We start from the raw sequence: 15,763 nt of genomic DNA on the forward strand, positions 1-15,763 counted from the left end.
CAAAGTTCCAATAGTATCTTGTGTAAATGACTGTGCCAAATCTCCACCAATAGGAAAATACTACTATCATGTCACCATTGAAGTATCACTTCAAAAGGTTGGTAGAAGATAGTGGGGAGGAAGAATGAGAAGTGTGAGTGTAAGAAAGTACCTATCATAAAAACATTTTTATTTAGGAAAATTATAACTTCCGATATGGTACCCTCCCTCTCTCTTCTCACAAGACTAACTTGAATCCCATATTGAATGAGAAGAGGGACCAGTGTACTGGAAACATGGGTGTATCATCAAGAAGCATCCAAAGGATGCTACTTAATTGAGAGGAACAAATCAGAAGATTTGAGGAGGGGCACAACACCACATCTGAGCCATGTATCTCTTCACCATGAAAAGTGAAAGTCAGGGGATAGACAGCAATCCACTTCTGCTTTACCCATGCCGTCAATAGACATTGCAGTCTGGGATGGGCATATTATGACAAGTATCACAAGGAATTTTGAATCAAGTGATCTTGTAAAATACCTCATCAAGTGTGGGCATACACAGCCATTGGAAATATAAGAATCAACATGGCTTACAGTGCAGAACTGATAGAAGGATGTCTGAATGGTTACAGCCATCCAAGCTGAGCCTATTCTCAATACAGACAGAATATCAGGAACCACCCATCACAGAGCAGAATTCAAAGTAAAGCTGAAGCAATGGCCTCTGAAAAAGAGAAGGTATCAGTAAAGATGTACCTTGTGCCACAGCAATGTTGAAGTCAGGAGAACAGTCGCAGGTGACACCCCATGGAAGCTGAAACATCAGCATAGTGTAGGTAATGGGAGATAATGTATGTTAATTCCTTCTCATGCTCTCTAGCAGAATCTCCTGCAATAGCTGATGAAGATGTAAGGCAAAATAGAAGGGAAGGTGACATAGCTGATGTGAAGAAAGATGAAAGAGATCATGCCAAGAAGAAACAGGTGGAAATGAGGACCCCAAAAGGAAGCCTTGCAAGTAAGATAACAGAGGGCAAAATTGAGGACAGATAAGTAGGAGAAAAGGAGAACTGAACATCATGAGCTTCAGAGGCTGCAGGAAGGAAAAAATGATCAGGATAAGGGATAAGGCAAAATAAACAGTGGAAGGACCTGGTAACAAAGGCAAAATTATCCATCCTACAATGCCTGCAGGCTGGGAGGAAGAAGAAAAATGCTATGAAAGAGGAGAAACAGTTAACACCCAAACAAAGGTTCAAATGGAGGTAAGATGAAGGCTTGAACAGCCATGATAATGTTCCAGACTGGAAGTAATAGATGCCCTGGTGTGTAACAGAGCTGGGAAGAACAGATCAACATAGAAAGAAATCCCAATTCAATGCTCAGGAGTGACAATTGCTCCACTTACACAGATAGATGGCCAGATGGAACAGGCTAAATGTGAAGCTATTCTGCAAGAAAAACTGGAAAACCTCACCAAGGACCTGACAAGAGCTAGGTGAGATGAAGGAAGATAAATGACATGAGATGCAATGCCAAAGACTGGGTTGATGGAAAGAGAAGGACTACCTACAGTTGGAGGAACTGAGGAAACTGAGGTTCAATGGGCCAGGAGCAAACAGAAAGACTGTGGATGGAGGATCATGAATGAAAGAGTCCAGCTAAAGAAGGAGATGGATGGGAGGATGAACATAAAAGGAAAAGATGAGAACAATCCTAGAAGAAAGCTTCAATAGCCAAGGCTTGAAAAATGGAACTGGGGACCATAACCGAAGTAATTTTAATTCAGGGTAGTGGGAAAAGCAACAATGAGTAGCATACTCACGTGCACACAGAGTCACCTAAAAATGACAGGATTCAGAGGGCCCTCACCACAGGATAAACAAGATCTCAATGAGAAAAACAATTGATCAAGAGAATGAAAGCCCATGATATAATGTGCCATCCAAAGAATTTGATGTGTGTGGGTCCAGTGATGAAGATCTATCATGCAAAAATACAGGTATCTGGACATGGTGCCAGACATTGATAAAAACCATTCAGTAGAAATATTAAAATGGATCATAATCTTCTGGTGACTGATGCACCAGAACAAATGTTCCAAAGAAAGGAGTTTGAAAATACTGATGTGAAATCTTCTCCACTAACCAATGACTAAAACCCCCATCAGAGATCAATCCATGCATTCTAGCTGCAACTCAAGCTGTGGTGAAGGATGCATTTTTGAATTCTGTGAGATTCATTCAGTCAGTGTTACAAATTTCAGCCTTCTACCACCATTACTCTTGCAGCTTTAAGCAGCTAAAGTTGCCTGAAAATGAATTTGCCAAAAATATAAAATAATTACTTATGCTTTACAGTTGATTGATTTAGGGTTTTATGGCAAAAAGCAGCGAGGCTATCTGCGCCAGACATTCGGTAAAATGTAAAAAATAAAATAAAATAAATAAATAAATAAATAAATGTAGTAATAGACATAAATGGAAATGAAGGTAAAACAAAAAAGTATAAAACCAATGTTGACACCTAGTCTACAATGTTAAGATAGAAGGCAGAGTATAAGAAGTTGTAAGGTATTTACTCTAGCAAAAAGGTAATGATCATAACTCACCAGGAAGACTAACAGGTAAGTTCAACAACCACCGTCAGTCACCTGAAGTTGGTCTTTCCAGTCCTGGTTCCGGGTTATGTGTCATAGCAACCAGTATCAAAATGTAAAAGAATAGAAGTTTTAAAAGATACATAGCAAAATTGTAACAATGAGTAGCCAAATGTCCAGTAAAAAGATAAAGTCAAGTAAATGGAGTAAAATTTGTAAAAGTAAATGAAGGTAAAAACAAAACAGCAATTAAAACAGAAAATAGTGTAAAAACCAATGGTGACATCCAGTCAACAAAGTTGTAAAGAACTACCTGTAGCAGAATGGTAATGATCATAACCCGCCAGGAAGACTAACAGGTAAGTATAAAAACCACCGTCAGTCACCTGAAGTTGGTCTTTCCAGTCTCGGTTCCGAGTTATGAGTCAATATGGCCAGTACTAAAAAGTTAAGTCGTAAAAGTGTGAAATGATATGCAGCAAAAGTATAATAACAACTTGCCAGGACGACCAACAAGTAGTTCAAAAGAATAGTTCAAACAGTAGCGTTAGTCACCTGAAGTTGGCCTTTCCAGTCCTGGTGTCGAGTTATTTAATGTTAAAATATTGCCGTTGTTGAGAATTGTAAAGATGGCAAGAAAGTAAAATGTGGCTAATAATGATTTGAGTGTTACACAAACTACACATTGGTGCATCAGTTCCAGATAAAAGAAAATGATGAGTTAAAAAACTGTGACCAATGTGTAGCCTAGTGAGAACAACTTCCTCCTTCCGAACTTTACGGAAGCTAGATGGCCAAAGTCCAATTTTGGGTTTGATTTGAAAAAAGTTTGTTGTCACGTTGCTCACTCCAAGTGGACTGCCAGCTGGCACGGAGCCTGGCCTTGAAGACAACTCCATAGTCCATGTACGGAATAGGCATAAGAGTGATGGTGCTGAAGCAGACATATTTAGCTGCCATGTCTGCAAGCTCGTTCCCGCGAATACCAACATGGCCTGGTATCCAGAAAAACTGGATTGAAGTAGCTGCTAATGAGAAATGGGCCAGTCGGTTTCGATTATCAGCGAGAATAGGATGTGAGCTAACATGTAGCGATTCCAAGGCAAGTATAGAATTAAGCGAATCAGTATAAATAGTGCAGTTGGAGTACTGCTCAGCTGCAATATGATCCAAAGCAAGAGATATGGCATACAGTTCAGCAGTGAACACAGAAGCTGTAGAAAAGATTCTGCATGCAACTACTGACCCATAGCAAACCATAGCAGAGCCCACTGAATTACCTGATTTGGAACCATCTGTATAAATGGGAACTGAATGATTGTTTAAAAGATATTCATTGAATAAAAGACGGTACTTCCAATCTGGAGTATCTGCCTTTTTTAGGTGACTGAAAAAAAAGGTCATATTTGGGGGCTGTAATAAGCCATGGTGGGATGGGCCAACCTGTGGAATCTGCAATGTTATCCAAGGACAGACCCAATTCATCCAATTGCACCCGGATCACGAAGGCCAAGCGGAGCAATGACAGATCGTCTGTTCTGAAAAGTACTGCCCACCGAGGAAGGAAAACACATTTCCAGGTGGGATGCTTTGGTAAGGAATGAAGTTTGAAGTATATTGTAAAGATAGTTGCAAGCGGCGAAGGTGTAGAAAGGTTCATGAGATTCAATGTATATACTTTGAACTGAAGAGGTGGGAAAGCCCCAGTGCAGAGTCAAAGTCCTTGGTATTGAATGGGGTCCAGCATCTTTAAGGCGAGGGTCTGGCAGAGCCATAGACCATTGATCCATAATCGAGTTTCGATCTAATAAGAGGCGATATACCTTTAACATTGAACAGCGATCTGCCCCTCAACTGGTAGAAGAGAGAACACAGAGGATGTTCAGTGCTTTTGTGCATTTGACCCGAAGCTGCTTTAAGTGTGGTATAAAGGTCAGTTTACGATCAAAGATAAGCCCCAAGAACTTGGTCTCCAGGACCACTGGCAGCAAAATGTCACCGATATGAAGTTCAGGATCAGGGTGAATACCCCGTCGATGGCAAAAGTGCATGCATACAGTTTTGGAGAGAGAGAAATTAAAGCCATTCACCAGAGTCCACTTCCATTACACAATTGAGGGCGGTTTGTAGTTGCCGCTCAATATATCTCATGTTTGACGACTGACATGAGATGTGAAAGTCGTCGACATACAGCCCATTCGCAACAGTGAGAGGGAGTTGTTCAGTGATGGCATTTATTTTTATACTGAAGAGTGTAACACTCAATACACAGCCTTGAGGGACTCCAAGTTCCTGTACAAAAGAATGGGAAAGTGTCGAACCCACACAAACTTGGAATCTCCTGTCCATTAAAAATTTTTAATAAACATGGGTAGATGGCCACGTAACCCATATGTATGGAGGTCTCATAAAGCGCCATACCTCCATGTTGTGTCGTAAGCCTTCTCTATGTCAAAGAATATTGATACAAGATGTTGGCAGTTGAGAAAGGCTTCTCTGATAGATGTTTCAAGGCAATTAGGTGGTCTGTGGTGGAGTGCTGTCGGAACCCACACTGGGTGGGTGAGAGGAGGTTGTTTGATTCAAGGAACCAAACAAGACGAGCATTAACCATCCTTTCTAATGTCTTACAGAGACAGCTCGTCAAAGCAATTGGACGGTAGTTTGAAGGAATCTTGGCATCTTTCCCTGGCTTAGAGAAAGGTAAAATAATGGCCTGGTGCCAGGCATCAGGAAAAACATTCTCCTGCCAGATCCAGTTGAAAAAATCAGAAGGACATCAAGAGAAGCAGGAGATAGATGTTGCAGCATGTCATAATGAATATCATCAGGTCCAACAGACGTACTGGCAGACCGATGAAGGGCCATTTTAAGTTCCACCAGGGTAAAGGGATAATTATAGTCAAAGAAACAGTCAGTTCGAAAGGAAAGAGGTGATCGCTCTGCCGAGTCTTAATGGCCAGGAAGGTGGAGGAACAAGCAGAAGTGCTAGATACCTAGCAAAAGCTTTCACCTAGAGTGTTAGTGATGTTCCGAACATCAGTCACCTCCTGACCGTCAGAGAGTAAGATCGAGAGGGGGACAGAATTGTAGTGCCCATTAACCTCTCGAATCCTGTCCCATATGATCTTGGAACTGGTGGTAGAAGATATGCTGGTTGTGAACTTAATCCAAGATTCCTTCTAGCTTTGACGTCTTACCCACCTAGCATTTACACGGGCCGGTTGGAAAGTGTGGGATATCTACGAAAAGTATCCCAGGCCCGCTTTTGAGCCTTCCGTGCTAAGTGGCAAGCAGGATTCCACCACGGACGAGGATATCGTGGAAAACATGTCGAGGTTTTAGGAATACACTGAGCAGCTGCATGTGTAATACAGTCAGTTACCGCTGCTACACCATCATCTATTGATGGCTGATTTACGATGGCAGGATCAAGTTCTGCGAGAGCAGTGAAAGTGGACCAGTCTGCCTGATCCAGCTTCCACCGGGCACGCGGGTAGGGTGGCATCGACCACGCCAGTCTCTTTCAAAGGATGGGAAAATGATCACTGCCTAGTGGATTACTGTCAACCCTCCATGAAAATGGGAGAATAATGAAGGGAGCAAACCGAGAGATCAATAGTGGTAAGGACTGACCAGGTGCATGAAAGTAAGTGGAAGAACCAGTATTGAAAGAGAAAGATTGTGATGAGAGAGCATCCGCTCTACAGATCGGCCCCTCCCATCAATAATAGCACTTCCCCAGAGGGGATGATGTCCATTAAAATCCCCTAGGATTAGAAATGGAGATGGCAATTGTTCAACGAGAGCATCAAGATCTGATTGATCATATGTCTCTCCAGGGGACAGGTACAGAGAACAAACAGTGATAGTATGACCCAAGGAAACACGGATGGCTACAGCCTTCAAGGGTGTGTTGAGTGACAAAGACAGGGTGAGCACGTGTTGATCAACCAAATGACCATCACACAACCTGTCATTTCTGTACAGAGAAAACTGCCGAATGGAGACAGTATCAGCAGTTTTGAGAAAGACAAAGAGGATGGTAGGAAGCAATCAGCGTTTTGATATCATCCAGATTAGAACGTAAACCTCGACAGTTCCATTGTATCAAGGTGGCCATTTTTAAGAACAAGTAGGTGAAGTGGCTGGAGAACCCTTCGGTTTATGACCACGTCTTTTTTCTTTACTGTCTTTAGTCGGAGGAGGTCTATCAACCTCCATGGATCCTGCTCTGGGTCGGGTGGGCAGGTTTTGTTGTGGAAGGGGAATCCAGTGACTAAGGGCCTTGAACGAATAATTGTTTTGTCTCTTGTGGTGGGAGAAAAGATGTATCAGAAGAAATGCCTGTATTTGAAACTGAAGGGCGTGGATCTTGAGGTTTGTTGGAAGGTATGGAAGGAACAGAGATGGGTGTGGAAGTCGATTCATCAACCTTTTTAACCACAGAGGTCAAAAGGCTTTTCATTTGTTTTGAAAACGATTTTCTTGGAGGCACAGAGAGATCTGTCTGCACTCCCACTGTAGTTGTGGAATGAAGTGCAGCAGCATATGTCCGAGATGGAGTTGTGGACAGCAATTTCCGAGCCTCAGGATAACTAATGTTATGTGTCTTTTCAAACGCTGCACCTCTTTTTCTCCAACCATTTTGGGCAAGAATGAAAGTAAGAGGGGTGAGAACCATTGCAGTTTACGCAATGTGGGTCCATGTCACATTCATATGCATCATGGTCCTTGCCTCCACAATGAGCACATGTCAGGGAACCACGACAAGATGTCTTTGAGTAGCTGAATCTCTGACATTGGAAACATCGAAGAGGGTTTGGTATGTATGGCTGAACCCTGCAAATGAGATAACCTGCCTTGATGGTGGCAGGTGCACGTGGTGAAGTAAATGTTAAAATGAGGGTATTTGTTGGCAGTGTAACTCCATCTTTGCAAGTGGAGATGTGCCTCATTGCAGAAACTCCTTGAGTGGAGAGACCAGTGAGAACCTCTGACTCGGGAACGTTCTTCAAATCCCTTTCAACAATAACTCCTCGTGAAGAATTCTAGGTAGCATGGGGTGTAACCTCAATAGGTATATCCCCAATTGCCTTTGAATTCAAGAGGAGTTCACTGTGTTGGGATGTGGATGTTTCAACCAATATGTCACCAGATCGAAGTTTCTTTACTGACTTTGGAGAGCCAGCAAGTCCCTCTATTCCCTTTTGAATAAAAAAAGGGGACATTTGCCCTAAAGGTTTTTCTAAAGAGAATGTAATATAAGAAAATGAGGTATGTGTGTTACTGATGTTGAAGATTGCTGTTCTGAGTATTCAAGACGTGGTCGCTTACCCATTGACTGTTTTTTTACAATTTTATTTAAATTTTTTAGAGGATCCATAGGAAAAAGAAAAAATTTCAGTACCCACTGACCCCACCCACCATGGAGCCCTACAAGGGGACGCACTACAAAGTAACGCAAGGACAATGCAGCAACACCAGGGTTTCATGAGCACTATACCCAAACACCAGCATCAGGCACAATGTCCACAACACCCACTGAGAACTTCCAACACTGGTACTTGGTTGACTCTAGCCCAAGTGGACCAGCCGATTGATCCAAGGGGCCACCCAAAGGTTGCCCGTCTACAGGAATTCGAGACCAAAGTGGTGTGTTAGGGTTGGACCCCTCAACCACCAGGATCCTCTCCTCCCCTTCACGGGTCGCCATGCACGGCAAACACGTGGGTGGATATTTAGATCCCAGAGAAGGTAACCAGATAGAACAGAACCTTCCCTGGGAGGTCCCCTCACCACGTACAGGAATCCACACTGAGGGGATGCTTTACAGAGCTGTAAGTCAAACTATTAGAGATATTGATCTAATCATTGGCATCTTTTCATTATATGGGTAGATGGAATGACCCACTAAAGAAAAGTAACAATCAGGTGTGTGTGCGTGTGTGAATAGAAACATCAATGAGATCCTGCAACAGGCTACACTTGTCATGGAGGGCTCACTAAAGCAAATGTATATAACCCAACAGTGGAAGGCTAGAAAGGAAATTCCTCTCATAAATCCCATGGGGTTCCTGTGAAAACTCTCAGATATGAAGAGGAAGGCCAAGGAGAGAAAACTAAGCAGAGGTGGGATGAACTGGAAATTTGTGGTCTGTCCCTTCAAATAGGTAAACTGAACTTACAATGGTTTATCCTGATTGTGGGATCCTGCCAAAAAGTTTAAGGGCAGACAGACACAAAGCCCTGCAGTGGACAGACATATCAATGCTATCACCAAACAGGATGGCAAAAGTACAGTGTACAGCTGAATAAATGAATTGGTTGGTTGATTTAGTGTTTTATGGCACAAAGCAGTTTGGCTATCTGCATTAAAAATCTGGTAAAAAGGTAAAATTAAACTTAGTAAAATTCATAAAAGGAAATTATGGTAAAACAAAACAAAGTTTTAAAACAACAAATAGTATAAAACCAATATTTACACCTAGAGTACAATGTTAAGAGAAAAACTACAGTAATTCAAGTTGTAAAGGACTTTCTGTAGCATAACTGTAATAATCATAACTCACCAGGAAGACTAACAGGTAAGTACAAAAACCACTGTCAATCACCTGAAGTTGGTCTTTCCAGTCATGGTTCCAAGTTATTTGATGTTATGGCCATTTTCAAAAAGGAAAGTGATAAAAAAGTTTTAAAATATGTGTAGCAAATTTATAACAATAACCCGCCAGGAAAACTAATGGGTAATTCAAAGGGATAGTTCAAACAGCAGCGTTAGTCACATGAAGTTGGCCTTTCCAGTCCTGGTTGAGTTATTTAGTGTTATGGCCACTTTCTAATTTCAAATGGAACTAGATGAACTGTGAGTTTTAAAATGAAGCCACATTAAAAAGGTGCAAAGTATTTTAATTTATATTTAGAGGGCATTAAAAGGATTAATGGCCTTTAAAAAACTAAAAACATTACCATGGTGGTCAGTGTCACCATCAATAACACTGTCTAACGTTATGGACAAACCTTGGGACAGAACATGTTTAAAATGGTGCCGTCATTGAGAGTCATAACGACAGCAACAAAGTAAAATGTGGTTTATTGTAATCTGAGTGTTACACAAACCACACACTGGTGCATCAGTTCCAGATAAAAGAAAATGACGAGTTAAAAAACTGTGACAAATGCATAGTCGAGTTAGAATAGCTTCCTCTTTCTGATCCTCATGGAAGCAAGATGGCCAAAGTTCAATATAGGGTTATATGAAAAAGCTTATTTTTGCGTTGCTCACTCCAAGTCGACTGCCAGCTGGCGTGGAGCTGAGCCTTGAATACAGTAGTATAGTCTATGTACGGGACAGGCACAGCAGTGATTGTGCTAGAGAGATAGACTTAGCTGTGGTGTTGGCGAGCTCATTCCTGTGAACACCAACATGGCCTGGTATTCAGAAAAACTGGATAGAAGTAGTTGTTAAAGAGAAATGGGCCAGTCAATTTTGAATATAGGAGAGAACAAGGTGTGAACCAACATGAAGCAATTCCAGGGTCAGTAGAGAACTAAGAGTCAGTATAAATAGTGCAGTTTGAGTACTGCTTAGCTTCTATGTGATCCAGGACAAGAGAAATGGCTTACAGTTCAGTAGTGAACACAGAAGCTGTAGAGGGGATTCTGCACGCAACGACCAAACCACAACAAACCATGGCAGAGCCCACACAGTCACCAGATTTTGAACCATCTGTATAAATAAAAATGGAAGGAGGGTTTGAGAGATGTTCAGCAAATAGCAGACAGTATTTCCTATTGGGAGTGTCTACTTTTCTCAGATGACTTAAAGATAGGTCACAATTGGGGATTGTAAGAAGCCATGGTGGGATGGGCTGACCAGTGGATACAGCAATGTTATCCAAGAACAGACCCAATTCATCCAACTGTGCCTGGATAGGAAAGCCAAAAGGAGCAATGGCAGATCGTCTGTTCTGAAAAATTATGGCCCACTAAGGAAGGAAAACACAACCCCAGGTGGGATGCTTTGGTAAGGAATGAAGTTTTGAAGCATATAGTAAAGACAGTTGCAAAAGGCAGAGGTGTAAAAAAGGTTCATGAGATGCTATGTATAAGCTATGAACTGGGTAAGTGCAGAGCCGAAGTCCTTGATGATTAACAAGGTTCAGCATCTTTAAGGCCGATGGTCTGGCAGAGCCATAGACCAGTGATCCATTGTAAAATTTTGATCGAATAAGAGCAGGACATATCTTTAGCACAGAACGTCAATCAGCTCCCCAAGTGGTGGAAGAGAGGACATGGAGAATGTTTAGTGCTCTTGTACATTTGACCCGTAGCTGCTTGATGTGTGGTATAAAGGTCAGCTTATGGTGAAAGATAAGCCCAAGAACTTTTTCTCGAGGATCACAGACAGAACAACTTTGCCAATAAAGAGTTCAGTATCAGGGTGAATAGCCTGTTGGCAGCAAAAGTGCATGCAAACAGTTTTAGAGAGAGAGAAGTTAAAGACATTTGCTGTGGTCCACTGTAGTAAACAATCAAGGGCAGTTTGTAGTTGCTGCTCAATATATCTCAGGTACAACGACTGACATGAGATGTGAAAGTCGTCGACATAGAGCCCATTTGCAACAGTGAGAGAGAGTTATTCAGCGATGGCATTAATCTTTATACTGAAAAGTGTGACACTCAAAACACACCCCTGTGGGACTCCAAGTTCCTGTAGAAAAGAACAGGAAAGTGTGGAACTCACATGAACTTGGAATCTCCTGTCTATTAAAAATTTAATAAAAATGGGCAAATGGCCACATAACCCATACATATGGAGGTCTTGTGAAATGCCATACCTCCATGTTGTATCATAAGCCTTCTCAATGTCAAAGTATATTGATACAAGATATTGTCGTTTGAGAAAGGCTTCTCTGATTGACATTTCAAGTCAAATCAGGTGGTCCATGGTGGAGCGCTATTGTCGGAACCCACACTGGGTGAGAGAGAAGAGGTTGTTTGATTCGAGAAACCAAACAAGACGAGCATTAACCATTCTCTCTGAGGTCTTACAGAGACAGCTCATCAAAGCAACTGGACGGTAGTTTGAAGGTATCTAGGGATCCTTCCCAGGCTTAGAGAAAGGGAGGATAATAGCCTGGCACCAGGCATCAGGAAAAACACTCTCCCACCAGATCTGGTTAAAAACAATCAGAAGAATAGCAAGAGAAGCAGAAGATAGATGGTGCAGCATTTCATAGTGTACATCATCAGGCCCAACTGATGTACTGCCAGACTGATGAAGGGCCAAGTTTGAGTTCCACCAGTGTAAATGGACGAAAATTTTTATAGAGACAATTAGCTCGAAAAAAAAGAGGTGACTGCTCTGCACAAGTCTTGATGGCTAAGAAGGTGGAAGTAGAGGCAGAAGTGCTAGATACCCAGCAAAAGCTTTCACCTTGAGTATCGGCAATGCTCTGGGTATCAGTTACTTACTGGCCAGAAAACAAGATCAAGAGGGGGACAGAGTGATATTGCCCACTGACCTTTTGAATCTTGTCCCATACAACTTTGGAACTGGTGGTAGAAGATGTGCTGGTTGTGAACTTAATCTTAGATTCCTTCTGGCTTTGGCATTTTACCCATCAAGCATGTGCACGGGCCCACTGGAAACCAATGCGATTTGAGAGTGTGGAATATCGACGGAAAGTATCCCAGGCTCGCTTTTGAGCCTTCCATACCATGTGGCAGGCAGGATTCCACCATGGACAAGGATATCGTGAAAAACTTAAGATTTTAGGAATACATTGAGCAGCTGCTTGAATGATACAGTCTGTTACTGCTGCCACACAGTCATCTATTGTGGGCTTACAGATGATGGCAGGATCAAGTTCTGTGAAAGCAGTGAAAGAGGGCCAGTTTGCTTGATCCAGCTTCCACCAGGGCACATGGGTCGGGTGGCAATGACCACGACCAGTCTCTCTCAAGATTATAGGGAAATTATCACTTCCTCATGAATTACTGTCAACCATCCATGAAAAATGGGAGAATAATGAAGAGGAGCAAATTGAGAGATCAGTAGCAGCAAAGGACTGACTAGGTACATGGAAATAAGTAGAAAAACCAGTATTGAAAAGAGAAAGGTTGTGATCAGAGAGCATATGCTCTACAGAGCAACCCCACCTATCAATATCAGCACTTCCCCAGAGGGGATGATGTCCATTAAAGTACCCTGGGATGAAAAAGGGAGATAGTAACTGTTCAAGAGCATCAAGATCTGATTGATCATATGTCTCTCCAGGTGACAGGTAGAGAGAACAAATAGTGATGGTATAACCCAAAGAAACACGATTGGCTATGGCCTCCAAGGGTGTGTTAAGTGGCAAAGACAAGGTGGACACATGCTGATCAACCAACAGTGCCACTCCTCCATGCACTCATTCATCACACAGCCTGTCATTTCTGTACAAAGAAAACTGTTGAAAGGTGACTGTATTGGCAGGTTTCAGAAATATTTCCTCTAAGGAAAGACATACAGGATGGTAGGAAGAAATCAGTCTTTTGATGTCATCCTGATTGGAACGTAAACCTCGACAGCTCCATTGTATCAAGGTGGCCATATTTATTTATGTGTAGGCAAATTGCGTGGAGAACCCTTCTGTTTACGACCATGTCTTTTTTCCTTATTGTTCTTATTCGAGGGAGGTCTATCAATCTCCATGGATCCTGTCCTGGGTCGATTGGGCAGGTCTTTGCTGCTGGAAGGGGATTCCAGTGACTGAGGATGTGAACGATTGATTGTTTTGTATCTTGGGGTGGGAAAAGATGTATCTGAGGAAATGCCTATACCTGGAACCAAAAAATGTGGATCTTGGGGTTTCTTGGAATGTATGTAAGGGACAGAGATAGGTGTTGAAGTTGATTCATGAACTGCTTTAACCATGGAGGTCACGAGACTTTTCATTTGTATGCAGAACGATTCTTTTGGAGGCACAGACAGATCTGTCTGCAGTCCAATTGTAGTTGTGGAATGAAGTGCAGCAGCATACATCCGAGATGAGGTGGTAGTTAGCAATTTTTGAGCCTCAGGATAAGTAATGTTATGAATCGTTTTCAAACGCTGCACCTCTTTTTCTTCCAACCATTTAGGGCAAGAACAAAAACAGGATGGGCAAGAGCCATTGCAATTGATGCAATGAGGATCTGTTTCACACTCACAGGCATCATGGTTCTTGACACCACAATGGGCACACGTCAAGGAACCACGACGATATTTTTGAGTGACCAAACCGCTGACACTGGAAATACCGGAGAGGGTTTGGAATGTATGGCTGTATTCTGCAGTTAAGATAACCTGTCCTAATGGTGGCAGCCGGATGTGGTGATGTATATGTGAGAATGAGGACATTGGTTGGCGTCATAATTCCATATTTGCGAGTGGTTATACTCCTCACTGCAGAAACTCCTTGGGTGGAGAAGCCAGCAGGAATCTCTGACTCTGGGATGTTCTTCAAATTCCTCTCAACAATAACTCCTTGTGATGAATTCAAAGTAGTACGAGGTGTAACCTCAATAGGTATATCCCCAATTTCCTTTGAATGCAAGAGGAGTTTACTGTATTGAGATGCCGATGTTTCCACCAGTATGTCACCAGATTGAAGTGTCTTTACTGACTTTGAAGAGCCAGCAAGTCCCTCTTGTCCCTTCTGAATGAAAAAGGGAGAATTTGCCATAAAAAGTTTGTCTCAAAGTGTAAGCAATATAAGAAAATGAGGTGGTACAGGTGGTTAGGATTGCCACTCAGAATCTTCAAGACATGTTCATTTACCTATAGACTGTTTTTTTCACTATTTTATTCAGATTTTTTATTGGAGTATCCATAATAAAGAAATGGAAATTTTGGTGCCCACTGAACCCACCCACCATGGAGCCTTTCGAGGAGATACACTACAATGTCAAACAAGGACACTGCAGCAATGCCAGGGTTTCATGAGAACTATACCCAAACACCAGCATCAGATACAATGTCCACAACACCTGTTGAGAACGTCCAACAATGGTACTTGGTTGCAATAGCCTGAGTGGACCAGCCGACTGATCCATGGTGGGCCACCCAAAGGCTGCCCATCTACAGGAATTCAAAGCCAAAATGGTGTGTTGGTGTGTTAGGGTTGGACCCCTCAACCACCAGGATCCTCTTCTCCCCTTCACAGGTAGCCACGCACGGCAAATACGTTGGTGGATGTTTAGATCCCAGAGGAAGTTAAAAAAGGAAAAAAGCTGAACAATATCTTTAGGAAGTTATGGAATGGCTTACCAAACTTTGTGGGGAAGAAATCAAAATTATCATCAGCATAGTACAGGAAGAATAAGTGCACGAACAGGAGATAACACGTTACATGTAGTGCTTCATCTTCCTGAGAAGCAAGGTCACAAAATTCCCTCACGTGTCGCCCACACCTATGGCTAAACATGCAAGAACATACAAGTGATATGCACCCAAATTGGTAATATTAACTTTACAATTCATGCACAAGATGATACACTGAAAATGTACAACAAACATGGGTAAACCAAATGCTCTCAAAAGAAAATTGAAATGACATTAAAAAAGGTTGAACAAAGTTAGAGGAAATTAAAACTACTTTTAGGGTAAAAAGTGTTGTCATGAAAGACATTTGCACTTGAGTGCCAAATGAAAAGTAATAGTTTGGTAGTGGCACGTAGAATTATATACATGTTTATAGTGCTCTTCTATTGGTGGAGAGTTGATGCATAGTGACTTACATGAGAAATGTGTTGAAACTTTGGATTCCAACAGAAAAGGGGGTTGGAAGGCTTGTGCCATGTGTTCAGAAAAAAAAAAATAGAGGGCAGCACAAAACAAGAAAAGCTAATGGAGAGTACTGTATTGGAAGGCACACTGAGAATTACAAGTTTTAATCAGGAAAGTTTGAAAAGTACAGAATATTTCAAAAACTGTTACAGTGGACATTCAATGTGTGTTACAATACTCTCAAATTAGCATATTAAGCCTAATAAAAAATCATGCAATTTCCAACACATTGATATGCACTATATTCAAATCACTAATCTCATATTTTGAATGAAAGATAGAAAAAAGCAATGATAATTTGTGACAAAAATTACTTATGCATGCAGTTTAAATCAGGGTTTTTACATTTTCCATTAAAAGTTT

General features: G+C 41.8%; 1 protein-coding gene across 6 annotated transcripts in view; it reads right to left on the bottom strand.

The window, feature by feature from the left end:
* The window catches only part of LOC143238412 (tyrosine-protein phosphatase non-receptor type 9-like), a 53,710-nt gene that overhangs the window by 27,588 nt on the left and 10,359 nt on the right, over window positions 1-15,763 (bottom strand). The gene's annotated exons all lie outside the window — the stretch shown is intronic.

The sequence above is a fragment of the Tachypleus tridentatus genome, chromosome 13 (assembly GCF_004210375.1).
Source record: "Tachypleus tridentatus isolate NWPU-2018 chromosome 13, ASM421037v1, whole genome shotgun sequence".
Lineage (NCBI taxonomy): Eukaryota > Metazoa > Arthropoda > Merostomata > Xiphosura > Limulidae > Tachypleus > Tachypleus tridentatus.